At 36.5% G+C, this 13,823-nt stretch overlaps 1 protein-coding gene across 3 annotated transcripts in view; it reads right to left on the bottom strand.

The window, feature by feature from the left end:
• The window catches only part of LOC109050987 (homeobox protein DBX1-B-like), a 38,893-nt gene that overhangs the window by 7,454 nt on the left and 17,616 nt on the right, over positions 1–13,823 (bottom strand). The window contains exon 2 of one of the 3 annotated variants that reach the window (XM_042715243.1): positions 3,174–3,255. The gene's annotated coding sequence lies outside the window, so the exon portion shown is untranslated. Of the gene's footprint in view, positions 1–3,173; positions 3,259–13,823 lie in introns of those variants that run through there. The other 2 variants (XM_042715244.1, XM_042715245.1) reach the window with 2 other exon arrangements.

The raw sequence follows: 13,823 nt of genomic DNA, 5'->3' as shown, positions 1-13,823 counted from the left end.
GTTGATTTTCTTAGTAACAATACAAAATTAAAAATCAATTTCCCATGGATAATATATTTCTCATCATCCTCTGATAAGACTTAATTTAAATACATTACAATACAATATCTTTCAATAGCTAATTCACCATAGGCATTTAAAAGAAAACAACAAGCTTTTGAGAAAAAAATCTCACAGAATCTGTTCATTAGAGTTAAATTGGTCATGGGAGCTCAGGCCACATCAATGTGGCAAATGTATTTTCTTCTCATTTTAATCTCATAAAGTTTCACAGTTACGGCAAATCTCTTAAGAGTCCTCAGCACCTGTCGGGTTCTTTTGAAATAAAGCTTGTAAATGGCTCTTGTTAAACTGTGTTTCTGGGGAAGCCCAAGCGTTGCTACGCATCCTGAAAAAAGGAACAATCCTCGTGGTTGTCAAGACCACTTTAAATTAAGGGCTTGTTGCTAACAAGCAATCATTGCTGCAAATAAAATGATCCTTGGTCATGCTAACCTGTGCCATTTTTCTTGCTGATGCACATAATAGGAAAAGCCACTCAATGAGCTCAAAATGGTACACACCAAAAAAAAAAAAATCAGTGCTTGGAGGAAGGACTCCCTATTTAAAGCTAAATGCTTGTATGGGGCTGTAAGGTGGTGTTGAGAATTTGAGCCCATAAGCACAATCTTTAGCTTTGTTTTAGACCTGAACTCAGAGAGCAGGGGATAGAACCTTGTCGAAAGGGTCCTGTTGAGTATGCCTGATAAGTTGAACATGAAGCAAAGCAGACGTAGCTGGGGCGCTTGTGTACTGAGGAGGAGCCGGGGTTGTTCACTGGCCACTTGAATGGGGGGACGCTAGCGCCCGTTGGCTGGCTGGTATTGATGTGGTTTAGCCGAGTAATCGGATTGAAAGTGAGCCATGGTATTTGTGTCAGTTCACATTTCGTCAAATGCATAATATGCATGGCCTTGGCGTGGGGATTCTGTATTGAGACTTTGGCTGGCAATTCAGCGTTATGAAAAGGCAAAGCCTCATTTAATTCAAATATAACTCTCACTCGACCATTTACAGATTGCTATATTTGCATAACAGCAAAGAACTTTTGCCTTTTCAAGGCCTGGTTGTGTGTGCGTGCGGGTCCTATTCCTGCACTTCTCCCTGGCCAGGCCTTAAAAGGGGAAAATGTTCGCACATGTGCGAAATAAACGTGTACATTGTGAAGAAGTGGGTTCTCACAGGGATAAGCAAACAGGGGTAAGGGTGAGAAGACGCTAGATTCTCACATTTAGCTTTTTTTCCCCACTGCTAGAGCAATATGTCGAGTCGGATAACAAAGCAAAAGTGCTACAGTGGTGTAATTCGCCTTAAATGACGTGCACTCTCACACGGTGGCGGTTTTGAATAGGATTTCATTGTGAACGCTGTTACATTTCAGGATATTTAATCTCACTTTTGTTGAACTGTTTTTGGATTATAATTTACTTTCTAAAACACAAAATTTTAATAATCATTTTAAATATTTTCATGAACAACAAAAAAAGGCTACACCAAAACGGTGTCTATTGCCTAAGGAGAACTAGTTCCAAAAAGAATTTTTCATCCTATTTAAATAACTTCGAAACCAATATGTTTATAAAATCTATCTTAAGAAAGTATAACAGTGTAACATTATTATAGTAAGTTACACTTATAATCTCCACAGAACCATACAAACAACTTAAGAACTCTATACAAACAAAAATTCACAAAAAGAAAAAGACACCTTATAAACAGTGGCTGGTAATGACTTATAAATAAAAACAGATGTTTCAATCTTCAAACATGCTTCAAGTAAAATGAAAATGCAAGGTTTTAAGACCGAGGAGAAGGTAAAGCAGCTCTCCCACATGAGACCCAAAGAAACTCTTTTTGTCAACTTTTAGATTAAGAAAACTTAAAATATATTTCACTATATTAAGACATATATAGTACAGACCAAAAGTTTGGAAACATTACTATTTTTTAATGTTTTTGAAAGAAGTTTCTTCTGCTCATCAAGCCTGCATTTATTTGATCAAAAAATACAGAAAAAAATGTAATATTGTGATATATTATTACAATTTAAAATAATTGTTTTTAAACTTATTATACTTTAAATTATCATTTATTTCTATGATGCAAAGCTAAATTTTTAGGATCATTATCACATGATCCTTTAGAAATCATTCTAATATGATGATTCATTATCAAAGTTGGAAACAGTTCTGCTGCTTAATATTTTTTCAGAACATGTGATACTTTTTTAGGATACTTTGATGAATAAAAAGTAAAAAAAAAAAAAAAAAAAAAGAAGCTATATTTTTAAAATATAAATATTTTGTAATAACAATATACACTACTGGTCAGTAATTTGGGGTCAGTAATTTTTTTTCCTTTCTTTTTTTAAAATAAAATCAATACTTTTATTCAGCAAGGATGTGTTAAATTGATAAAAAGTGATAGTAAAGAAAATTATTATTAGAATATATATTATTAGAATTTTTTTTTTTATTTTGAATAAATGCAGTTCTTTTTAACCTTTTATTCATCAAATATATTAGACAGCAGAACTGTTTCCAACACTCATAACAAATCAGAATATTAGAATGATTTCTAAATGATCATGTGATAGACTGGATGTTACATGTGACACTGAAGGCTGGAGTAATGATGAAAATTCAGCTTTGCATCACAGGAATATAAGTTTTTTTTTAAAGTATATTCAATAGAAAACTATTATTTTAAGTTGTAATAATATTTCATTTTTTTCTGTATTTTGATCAAATAAATGCAGGCTTGATAGCAGAAGAATACTTCTTTCAAAAACATTAAAATATAATGTTTCCAAACTTTTGGTCTGTATGTATATATATATATTATTAAATTATATAAAAAATAACCTTGAACTTAAAAGATGGCAAAATAATCTCTTCGCCAATTGAATAATTTTAGAAGTGAACCAGAGAAATATGAAAAAAAAGAAAGAAAAAAAACAATAATAAAATATTTTAGTGTGGTGTTTATATATTAATAGAAATTTCTTTTATACCACACATTTTTTCTTATTGGCAAGCTAACTTTCTTCTCTGTATGTTATCTCTGTCTAGGACGTGAAAAATGTCATTTTGTGTGTTATGACTTCATCGGTGATGTAATACTTGTAATACCACCTGTAATCATTCTTCCACAGTTCAGTTCAGCATTTTTACAGTGAGACCTGGATCCTTCTTGATGGACAACCTGGAGCTGCTTCTGCTGAAAACAAATAACAGCATATACAGTCAATATACAGAACTAACAGGTTGGACAAAGAAGCCTTGAAGAAGACATTCATGGTACTGGAACATAGCTCCTTAAAAACCAACTCCAAGTTTTTACTCTGAACTAGACACCACTTTGGCTGGTGTAAAAATGATTCCCCATCCTCATTCCTGGAAAAGGCCAGACCTTTGAACATGTTTCCATTTTATGGATTATGTCCTAGTCATTTGTGTGTTCAGCACCCTTAACTTTCAAAAACAGACGCGACAGTGCTGCTTCTTCTGGCGGAGAGTGAAGGGTGGAAGAGGTGGTGTTATTATCAGCATGCCGGACCGGAGATTAATCCTAATCTCCTCTCTGTGTGCTGCAGGCCGTGGGGTTGAAAGGCATGGGGAAGTAGCAGTGGGGGTGCTCTGGCCCGGGATCTCCTGCCCGGAGAGGATAATGCCAGCAGCGGAGCCTGCTGGTCCTGTGGAATCCAGCCGGAATCCCCACTGCTCTATGCTTTCAGTGCACACTTCCTGAAGAGGTGCGAGATATTGGCCTCCCACCTCTCGGACCCAAAGAAAGCTCATGCTAACAAGCTGTTTCTGTACCCCAAAAGCTGTGTTTCTGGCACACATCAAAGTTAAAGCCATTTCTTCAGAAAGTGCGGAGATGTGTGCAGGACAGATTAATGTTAATCTCCTCAATAAATAATTCCTTATGGAGAGAGAATGTGGCAGCCACAGGTGCATACTTGACTCAAATCACTTCTATCACTTTCTGGTAGGTATGCAAGAGGAAATCATATTACAGAGACTTCAGAGAACTGGTTTGTTATCAACAATCACTTGCACTAATTTGAGTTGATAATTTACCTTTAATATATAAAGATACATATTATACACATTTATCTTTGTAAGTGTGACTTTATTATTATTTCTTGCCATTTATCGTAATTTTGACTTTATATCGCAAAGTGTGACTTTAGTTCTTATTTTAAACTTTATCTCACAATTACCTTTTGTAACTGAGGAGGAAACAATTTTCCTTGGGTGAAAGAAGACAGAAGCCAAGAGAAGCACAATGCTCTAAAAGTGGAGGTAGAGAAAGAAGAGAACAGGAAAAAAGGCCAAAGAGGACTTCGATTCTTCTTTTCTGAGGAGACTTCATAAAGTGAACAGCTACTCTAGCCTCAGTGTTATTTTCTGCTGTCCACTGATGGTCAAGACTGATGGCTGTAAGGATCTATACATTCGTGCGAGACCTTTGACCCCCTCTACATTCTAAAGACCCTCTTTCAAGACTGGCACCTATTCAAACCCCTGGCAGCACATTGCCGAAAATGCAGATCAGATCAACCCAGAAGCCCATAAACCATACAGGAAAAGTATAAAACTGTATATTGGCCACAGTTTAATGCTACATGGAAGAACCGTGCAGTAGTATCGCTCACAAGACAAATTTATTATCTTTCTTTTCCTTAAAGAAGGAGTGCTGGAGGCCTCTTCTGGAGCTTTGCACAAAAACCCATCCATGAGTAAAGAGGCCGGCTGAACACTTGGCCTGCCCAGCTGCCTTGAAGTGAATGGGGTTTCTTTTTAAGGGCATTCAATGCTTTCTGTCTCTCTGCATACAATGTAGGTGTTACTGCTTAGAGAGAGAGTGAGAGAGAGAGTCAGGAAAATAGTCACTTGAGAACTGAGGCTGTTCTTCATTCTCAGTCAGTCATGAAATCATTCCTTCTTCAGATGAGGAGGGGTCCTGCTCACAAAGGGCCAGGGGACTCTCAATTGCCATTCTAACATTTTTATGGGACCCTTTCTTATCCAGATAATAAATCTGATTTTGAATAAAACATGGATCCTGTATATTTTTATATGCTGAGGACATCCATTAAGCGGATAACTTGTAATTTAGGAAATGCATATTCATTAACAAATGGTAATAAATGGTAATAATCACACAGACCCCTTTTTGTGCCTTCATATAAAAGGATATATCATTTTGTTCTTGTTTTGATTTCATTTTGGAATTTTGCTGGCTATTTTTAGCCTTTTTCCTTGTCATTCTCAAAGCTAGGGACAAAAGGGACTCTTTCAGCAGTCTATAACCCTCAGTGGGTCAAAGAGAAATCTAAAGACTATTAGGGCCACAGTGAGAACAAAAGGATCAGTGGGGGGAGTTGTGAAAATGGAAGTCCACCATTCTCCCGCAGTCGAATGGGATGCGGAGATTGAAAGTTTAATTTCAGATTTTTACATTTTCATGGATGTCGAAGGCTTGAATGAAAGTCCACTGGAAGTCCACAAATGCGCAGGGGACTTTTATTCTCTGCAGTGTTTCGGGCCGCAGTTTGACTTACTCTCAAAAGAGTGGCATGCTGGAGACCTTAACCAGAGGTGGCGAATGGTGCAGGCACGCGAGTGCATCCTTTGACAGGGGGTTACTAATCAACACCCCGGTTGACTGTCGGGTCCGACTTCAAGAGGCTGCCTCTGAGAGGCCAGAAAGTCTCTTCCCTCCCCACTGTTTTGAGTCAGTATGGAGAGACTTTTTGTGCAGCTGTCTGTGATGCTGAGCGCAAGCCTTCAGTAGAAGTCTATGTAAGACTTTTTTTTTCAAGACTTTAGCAAGCCAAGCAGAGCATATGTTATTTTAAACTTTCAAAATGACAAAGTTTGAGGGTAAATTCAAGTTATAGTTTTAAAATGGCAAAGTTTGTCATTACATTTCCCAATATCATCAGATTTGTTGCCTTTAATTAGAAGAAAGTGGTATTTAGACAACAGTCATCATTTGTTTTGGTATTAAATGTTAAGTCATTAAGCATAAGACAATGTTTCAGCCATTTCACCTTTGTTATTATACTGATTTCAATAACAAAATCATTATAGCAATAACTGTAGACTAATCAGTTGTTGTTGTTTTTTTTTAATTCTTGAATGCCTGTAAGAGACAGTTTTCAATTCAAGCTCCATTAAAAAAAAAAATATATATATATATATATATATATAATATATATATATATATTATATATATATATATATAAGATATATAATAACAATATATATATATATAACAAAACAAAAATAAAATAAAATAAAATAAAACATAGAAATTAAAAGCAAGTTCAAATGGTGTACCTGTCTATCTATTGAGCCACCCTTCCCATTCCCAGATTTATCCCCCCCAAAAAAGAGAAAATGATTTGGATGACAGAAGAGTGGACACACGCAAGAGAAATCACATTTGTGTGAATGTTTAGTTGTTGTTTTTTTATGAATACAACATTAATAAGATTACCTTTATAAGATTATTGGGCAGCTTTATTTGTGTTTGACCTGTATACATAACTGTGCAAGTAATATGTCTGAGACAAAAGTAGACAACAGATAAGAAAAAAAAACACAGTCCTCTTCAGAAAGTGTTCAAATGTGTATTTTGCTCTCTGTCTGAGAGCCGTGTCATGTTGACCATACCTTCTCAAAGATTATAACACACGCTCAACCTGCCTTCCTTTCAGTCAGGGCCCCAAATCAGATTTCTCAAGGGTTGCCGTCACACACACACCCACACACAGAGAGATAAAAAGCAAAGAGGAACTTGTGGCTATTCCCAAGCAACGCCTGCTCTCCGCATATTAGCCCCTGTTGAAAAGGGGTCTCTGCAAATGAAAGCGTTCACCGGTCATTCATCTCCCATTGCCAAAATGTGCCATATCTGTAACACTTGAAGAAGTCCAAAGGTTAGGCGAGAGTGAAAGCGGGCACTTGATGTGCTCAGTGTCTTGGTGGTTCTGGTGTTTGCTCCCTCTTTGTGGTTACCCAGCAGGACGCCTGTTGTCTGGTCACATTCACGTGCCATCGCCACACACTAAAGGCCTTCACCTGTTAGAGAGTCACCACCAGACTTTTAACACCAGAATATCTGCTTTTGTGCTTCGCCTGCTCTGGCCTTTCCACCCAAACAGACTGTAATTTCATCCGTTTTTCATGGCTTTAGTTCCCATGAATGCCTTACATTTCCATGTCTAAACATTAACAATGAGGCAATTTCATGGACGGTACGGACAAGATACTGTACCACTGCTTGCAGCTTTAAAAACTTTGAAAAGTCAGATTTCATAAAAAAAATCAACACAATTTTTTCATCTAAATGCTAAGAGTCATTATTAACCACGTTAATACAAATTCTCATTCAAAAACATTTGTGGCATAATATTGATTATTCAATATTGATTGTTCTCATTTTCTTAAAAAAAAAAAAAAGTTTTTGTAAATGCAAAAATGCAAAAAACAAAAAAAACAAAATCCCTTTTTACACAGTATAGTCACAAGACCTGAACAATATATAATTTAACAAGATATAAGTATAATAAAAAACTTAATACCATAAAACCTACAACTCAAACATGATTGTAAAATGTTTTGATTTAACAGCTTTACAGCTCAAATAATACAGAAGGTTTAACAGAAAAAAATGATGTAGGTGCTTTTGTAAAATCAAGAGCTTCATATTTCTGCTTTTAACTGGCCCCATCACTTCCACCTGCATCACTATAACCTCAATTTTTGCCTTTTTAAAGGAAATGAGGGCCAAATCAAGATTTATTTATTTATTTATTTTGTGCTAACTATGCCACAAATGCAATCAAGTTTAACACGTTGAACCTGGTACCTCTATGAGTTCTTGTATTCTATGTTTAATTAAAAAAAAAAAAAAAAATGTTGAACCTGGAATATTCCTGCTAAAAGAGTCTACTTTTTTGGTCTTCACATTGATATTATGAACATTGTTGGAAATCAGCAAAAACACGCCATCTTTTCAATATCTTTCCTACTCTAAATCAAACTGTTCCATGTCATGCATTCAACATTTCGGATTACGTTCAGGACAAAAAATATGCTGTCTCTTATAGTTTTCAGAAGGCTTCATTCAAGCAGTAATTTTATCAGCTTCAAGATAATTACTTTTATCCTAAAGAGGCTGTATGTCTTTGTTAACTACTTCTTCTGTGAGAGCAGATCTGGGCATCAAGTGGCCAAATCTGTTGGATGGGACGGCCTTCACAAAAGTATATCAAGCGGTACAGACAGACGGCATTCCCCCCTCTTAGCGGTATGCTTTTGCATTTGAATGCATCCACAAGCTCCTTCTTTTGCAGAGGGCCGCGTCACTAACATATCTAATCCTGAAAATATTGTCAGAGCCCATGAATGCTGGCAATCCAGGCATATGTGTAATTATTCTGTAATTCCCCCACAAATGTGATTTCTCTTGGGTGCATTGCGACCCGTTACCCCCACTCTTTTGTCATCCAAATAATTGTTTCTCTTTTTTGGCGGGGATAAATCTTGGAATGGGAAGGGTGGCTCAATACATAGAGCGACATGAGCAAGTCTCATATGAGCATGCAATTTACATACTGATGGTTTCTCCCATCTCTTGATTTGAACAAAAGGGGCAGTTTGAAAAGATGAGTGAAAATAAGGATGAATTCAGAGGCGTAGTCTCAAAGAGAACAGTATCCCTAATAGACATGGCACCAAATCACATCCAAAGACTTGGCTTCAAGACTATTGGACTGCATTTAGATTGTTGTTTTTAGAGAAACGGTAAAGTCTTAAAGTAGCGAGCAAGATCAAACAGAATTCTGATTGAAATGAGATCCTTCATTTCTATTTCACAAACTATTAAAACATTTTCAATATGAACTCAAACATTTCCCAACAAACTCTTCCAAGATTTCCAAATGATCTAATCCATGCTATCTACAATAATTTTATAACTCTAGACTGTCCTAATGAATTTTAACTTAAATATACTGAAATAAAACAAAACTGGTGACCTTAAATATCATGAGCTATAAAAAAACAACCACTGAGCAAGAAGATTCTCCCAAACATATTCACAGACAGAATTGTCTATCTTCCTTAGCTCTGCTCATTAATTCCTTAACAATCGTCACATTTTTAAAAAGGCTGGAAAGCTTCCTTGAGAAATGAAACCGAATTTAATTCACAGCGATTGAATTGATAGACTCAGACACCCAGAACCTTCGGCTCTCCACGACAAACTAAGACGATATCTGTCCTCACTGTTAATTACCAACAAGGGTTATTTGAAGGGGGACTTTGAAGATGCTGTATTCTTCTCCCTTTCAGCTCCTCATATTGGAAATAATGAGAATGAATGGCATAAGCCGTGGAGGGGTCTTGCCAGTTTTAATTTGAAAACCTCTCCAAGTCATTGTATCTATTAAGACCTTATACTGGCAGCGGCAAACAAGCTGAACTTAAAGTGCAACTTCACACTTCTCTCTGGCTTCTTTCGGCATGCAAGAAAAGAATCCCAAATAAGCTGAGCCTGCTTGCGATTCTCTGCCTTAATTAAGACACTTGTGCCCGACTATAGGGCTTTCTTTCCCATAGTGCTTACAAGTGTGTGTGTAAAACAAGCATGAAAGGAGAGAGAAACCACAGAAGAAGTGTTTGGAGAGAAAAACAGAGAGATTAATTAATGGACAACTTCCCTTGAATGGGATAGTGTTCGGGAGGGTGTATACGGGGGGAATCCGCTATCCATTAAGCGATGCTCCAAATGAGAAAGAAAATAATTCTTCAAAAAACTTCTCTCTTTTTTGTGTTATGTTTTCACTTCATGATTTACTTTCAGCTTCAACAAAAACATTTCTGTCAAAATTTCATCAGTGTCTATCTTGCTGAACTTAAACAGGCTACTGTATGAAAGGTAACACCTTACACTACATAAATCCCATTCCCAGAGGCCTACTGATTTTATGAATACATTTACTTCTTATTCTCTCTCTCTCCCCTTTAATGTTGTCCTTGATCTAAGCTTATAGTTTCTCTCGACTGGGAAGACACATGGGGTCAAGGTCAGCAACAAAAGCCATGAAAAGCTGCTATCTCATATTTCTTTGAGATTTTTTCTAATCTTCTACGCCAACCCTCAGTGACTCAGTGTTAAGTCAGATTATAAACAGTGGCTTTAAAAGCACAGAGATCCTGTGATCTCAAGGGGATTTGGCCACTGCTTGGGGAGTCCAGGTTCATGATGTCACTCTTCAGGCTGTCATTCACAGTACACGGTGGCCTGGTGTGGCTTTCGATGTCATTTAGTGATGGACCGTGTTAGAAGTGCTTTCACAAGCAAATTTTGCACACTGTGTTGGAGTGATTTCATTAAGGTGTGAGTGTGCATGTGTCCAATTAAAGCAAAACACCATTTGAGACCATTAAGTTGAGTTAATGTTAGTTAATGAAAATACATTCATTGTTAGTTACAGTTCCAGTATGAAATTAGTATGCAAGAAGACAAAACAGCAGGGTATTGTGAGAGACATGACACTAGCACAATTATGTAGAAAAAAAAAATGGTTGCAGGAGACATAGATATTTATACAGTAAAGTGGTGATTATTCAAAGTGACACAATGTCAAGAATGACCAAGTATATTTTTCTACATTTAATAAATGTCTAGATACCTGCCACTAGTAATAATAATACCATGTATGTTATGAAAAGTCAGTTCAGTTGATGTATTTACAAATTTGCTTTAATTTAACATTTAAAGCTAAACATCCTCCGTGAAGACATTAAAACTGTTCACAAACATTATTAGTCATTTTATAAAATACCACTTTCAGTCTCTCAATCATCCTACATTCATTCTGGCACTAAGTAGATTGTTTAAGAATGTGGCTGCCACCAAAGCTCAGTTAAGTCCAAAAAGTGATAAGCGCCAAGTCTAAACACCAACAGTATTCTCTGATTTCAAAGTGATGTCATTTGATGTACTTATTTAAAAAAAATGTGGATTTTTCTTGATGTTTCTAATGGTCTAGGGCGCAAAACAGCTATTATGCAAGTATTGTTGATGTAACTCTTTGGCCTGACATGACATGACATGACTTCATGCGATCTGTAAAAGTGCGTTTGTCAGCATCCGCATTGTATTGTTAGCTTAAAACCCTTTGACGTTGGAGGTAATAGTTAACGTGTCTTTAAAGTAGTTAAAGATCTGGTACCAAAGCCCAGCATGTTCCACTGTCAGTCTCTCCTCATTAACAAGAGAAGAACAATCCACAGGAAGGAGACAAGACGGTCAAGACAGACTGATTTTGGACAACAATCCCTCATTGTACAGCTTCTTATATGTATAAGTCTAGTCTGAGCTAATTGAATTTAAAATGAGATCTTCCCTCAAGGGTTATTCATTATCAGAGTCCCAACAGAAACACAATGGTTAGCAAGAACCAATGGCAGCAATCCTGGAAGAAATTAGGCACGTTTAGACATTCTGTTCATTATTATGTCTAGGAAAAAGTAGTTTCGCTATGTTGCTTTAACAGGCCGTACCTGCAGTGGTGCAAACAAGAAGTTTGCTCTTCGGTGGGCAGGGTCTAATGCACCCTCATCCTTTGTGTGTGTGCTGAGAGGGTGGAGCCAGTGGGCTTTGATTTTCAAACAGACTCCCTTTTCAGACGCTTCCCCCGAGCCTGGCTCTGCTCACATCCTTGGAAAATTCAGGAGGAGAAAAAGTTTATGGAAGCGAGCAGTAGTTTATTCACCAGGCCGCCAAGGCCTTTCAGAGCCTTGAGAGTGAGAGTCTATAAGGAGGCAATCAAGCATGTGCTGGGAATAAGCTCAGTTGCTTTCCTACCTGTGACGGCCCCCCTCAAGTGCGGCTAAGAGACTCGTTGAATGGAGGGAAGAACAATGGGCGAGAGGAACAAACAATTCAGAGAAGTCTATCATTCTGTATGCTGTTATCTTAGGCACTGAATAAAAGCAGACCCCCCTCCCCCCATCCCTTTCGGGCCGACAGTCAGCACTATTTTCAGGGACCAGTAGCACTCCTCAGGTCCCTTTCAGAGGCTCTCAACGGGTTCATGAGGGCAAGAAGTGCAGTATATTAAAGAAAAAAAAAAAAAAAAACTGAGGTAGTAACTTCACTTGACTGGAGTCACAGAGAATCTGAAGTGCCAGGAAAAAAAAGTCTCGGATTTCATTGCCAAAGGGTTACCAAAAAAACATAAACAAAACAACCAATATATGTATGTATGTATATATATATTATATATATATATATATATATATATATATATATATATATATATATATATATATATATATATATATATATATATATATATAAAAATTTAATTGAAATGTAATTGTACAAATATATTATTATATATATATATATATTATATAATATATATATATATATATATATATATATTAATATATTTTGTTAAAATTAAAATTAAATTTAATTTTATTATTCTTTAAAATAAATTAATTTACAAACATTTTTGTAAAATTAATTCTGTCATCATTTACTCGCCCTAAACACACACAAAAAAAGATGTTAAGCAGGGTTTTTTTTTTTTTTGCCACTGTTCTCTTCTATATAAAGAAGGTAGACAAAGAATGAGGACAGGGGCTGTTCAGCTCCAAAAAATAGAAAAAGTGGTCCATACAACAAACAACTTATATTCCAAGTTTCATTTTATCATATTAAAAGAAAAATGTTAGTAATTACTCACTGAAAATCTTGCTTGATGGCCTTTGTCACCATTCACTTTTATTGCATTGAAAAGAGCTTTTGTTTTAATTTAAATAACACCACAGAAAAAATACAAAAGAACATTTTCATATATGAGCTTAAACTTAATTGATTTTAAACTTATAAAAACGACTACAATTCTCCTTTTGCAAAAATTCCTCTAGCGAAAATGTTGGCGAAAAAAAAAAAACATCTCAATCAATTTCCATTACACTCTCATTTCTCTTCCTTTCACCTTTCTTAGGCAAAAAACCTCTCATGCCTTAATAATGCCATCCAAGACCGTAAGCTCTTGTGAAAAGTCATAAAGCAGGGTTTCCTGGCCACCAGTGCTTTTCCTCACAGATGCACTGGCCCCTGCCTGTGGGAAACGGGAAACCATGACTTATCTGAACATATGGTTTCCCAATTCAAGTCAAAATGTCTGAGCCCTGTTGCATCTGGTGTCATTTTAGTTGGTTAAAAATGCCACACAGGACTGTGACGAAAGGAGAAGAAATGGAGGAAAATACAGTTATTACACACCCATGGGCTCATTTTTTCAGCTCATTAGCCACTGGCCTCCGTGACCAATTAGGCTTTGTCGCCATTGCCGGGGTCATTATGCTCACATCTTCTTGCATGCTCATTCAGCTGTCTTTAGGAAGAAAATACAAGACAGAGAAAGAGAGCTCATTGATAGAGGCAGGAAAAGGCAAACCCTTATAAATTGATTGAAAATTAAAGAGAAAGTCACAATGAGATCATTTCTCTGCTGACGCTTGTATCTTCATGAGCAGGAATGTGTGGGATTTACAGATGATGCCTTAATGGCCCCTAACTGATGCCTGGCACAGTTGTTTTAGACATTTGGAGTAATGGAAACTTTTACCAAACTCACTCGATCCTAAATTGCAAATGTTTTGTTTTTTAACTCATTTCGCCAATCCCACAAAGTGGCTGTGTAATTATGAGAAAATAATAAACGTCTCACCTGAAGT

This window comes from Cyprinus carpio, chromosome A25 (assembly GCF_018340385.1).
Source record: "Cyprinus carpio isolate SPL01 chromosome A25, ASM1834038v1, whole genome shotgun sequence".
Taxonomy (NCBI): Eukaryota; Metazoa; Chordata; class Actinopteri; order Cypriniformes; family Cyprinidae; genus Cyprinus; species Cyprinus carpio.
This window is presented reverse-complemented; position numbering and strand designations above follow the sequence as displayed.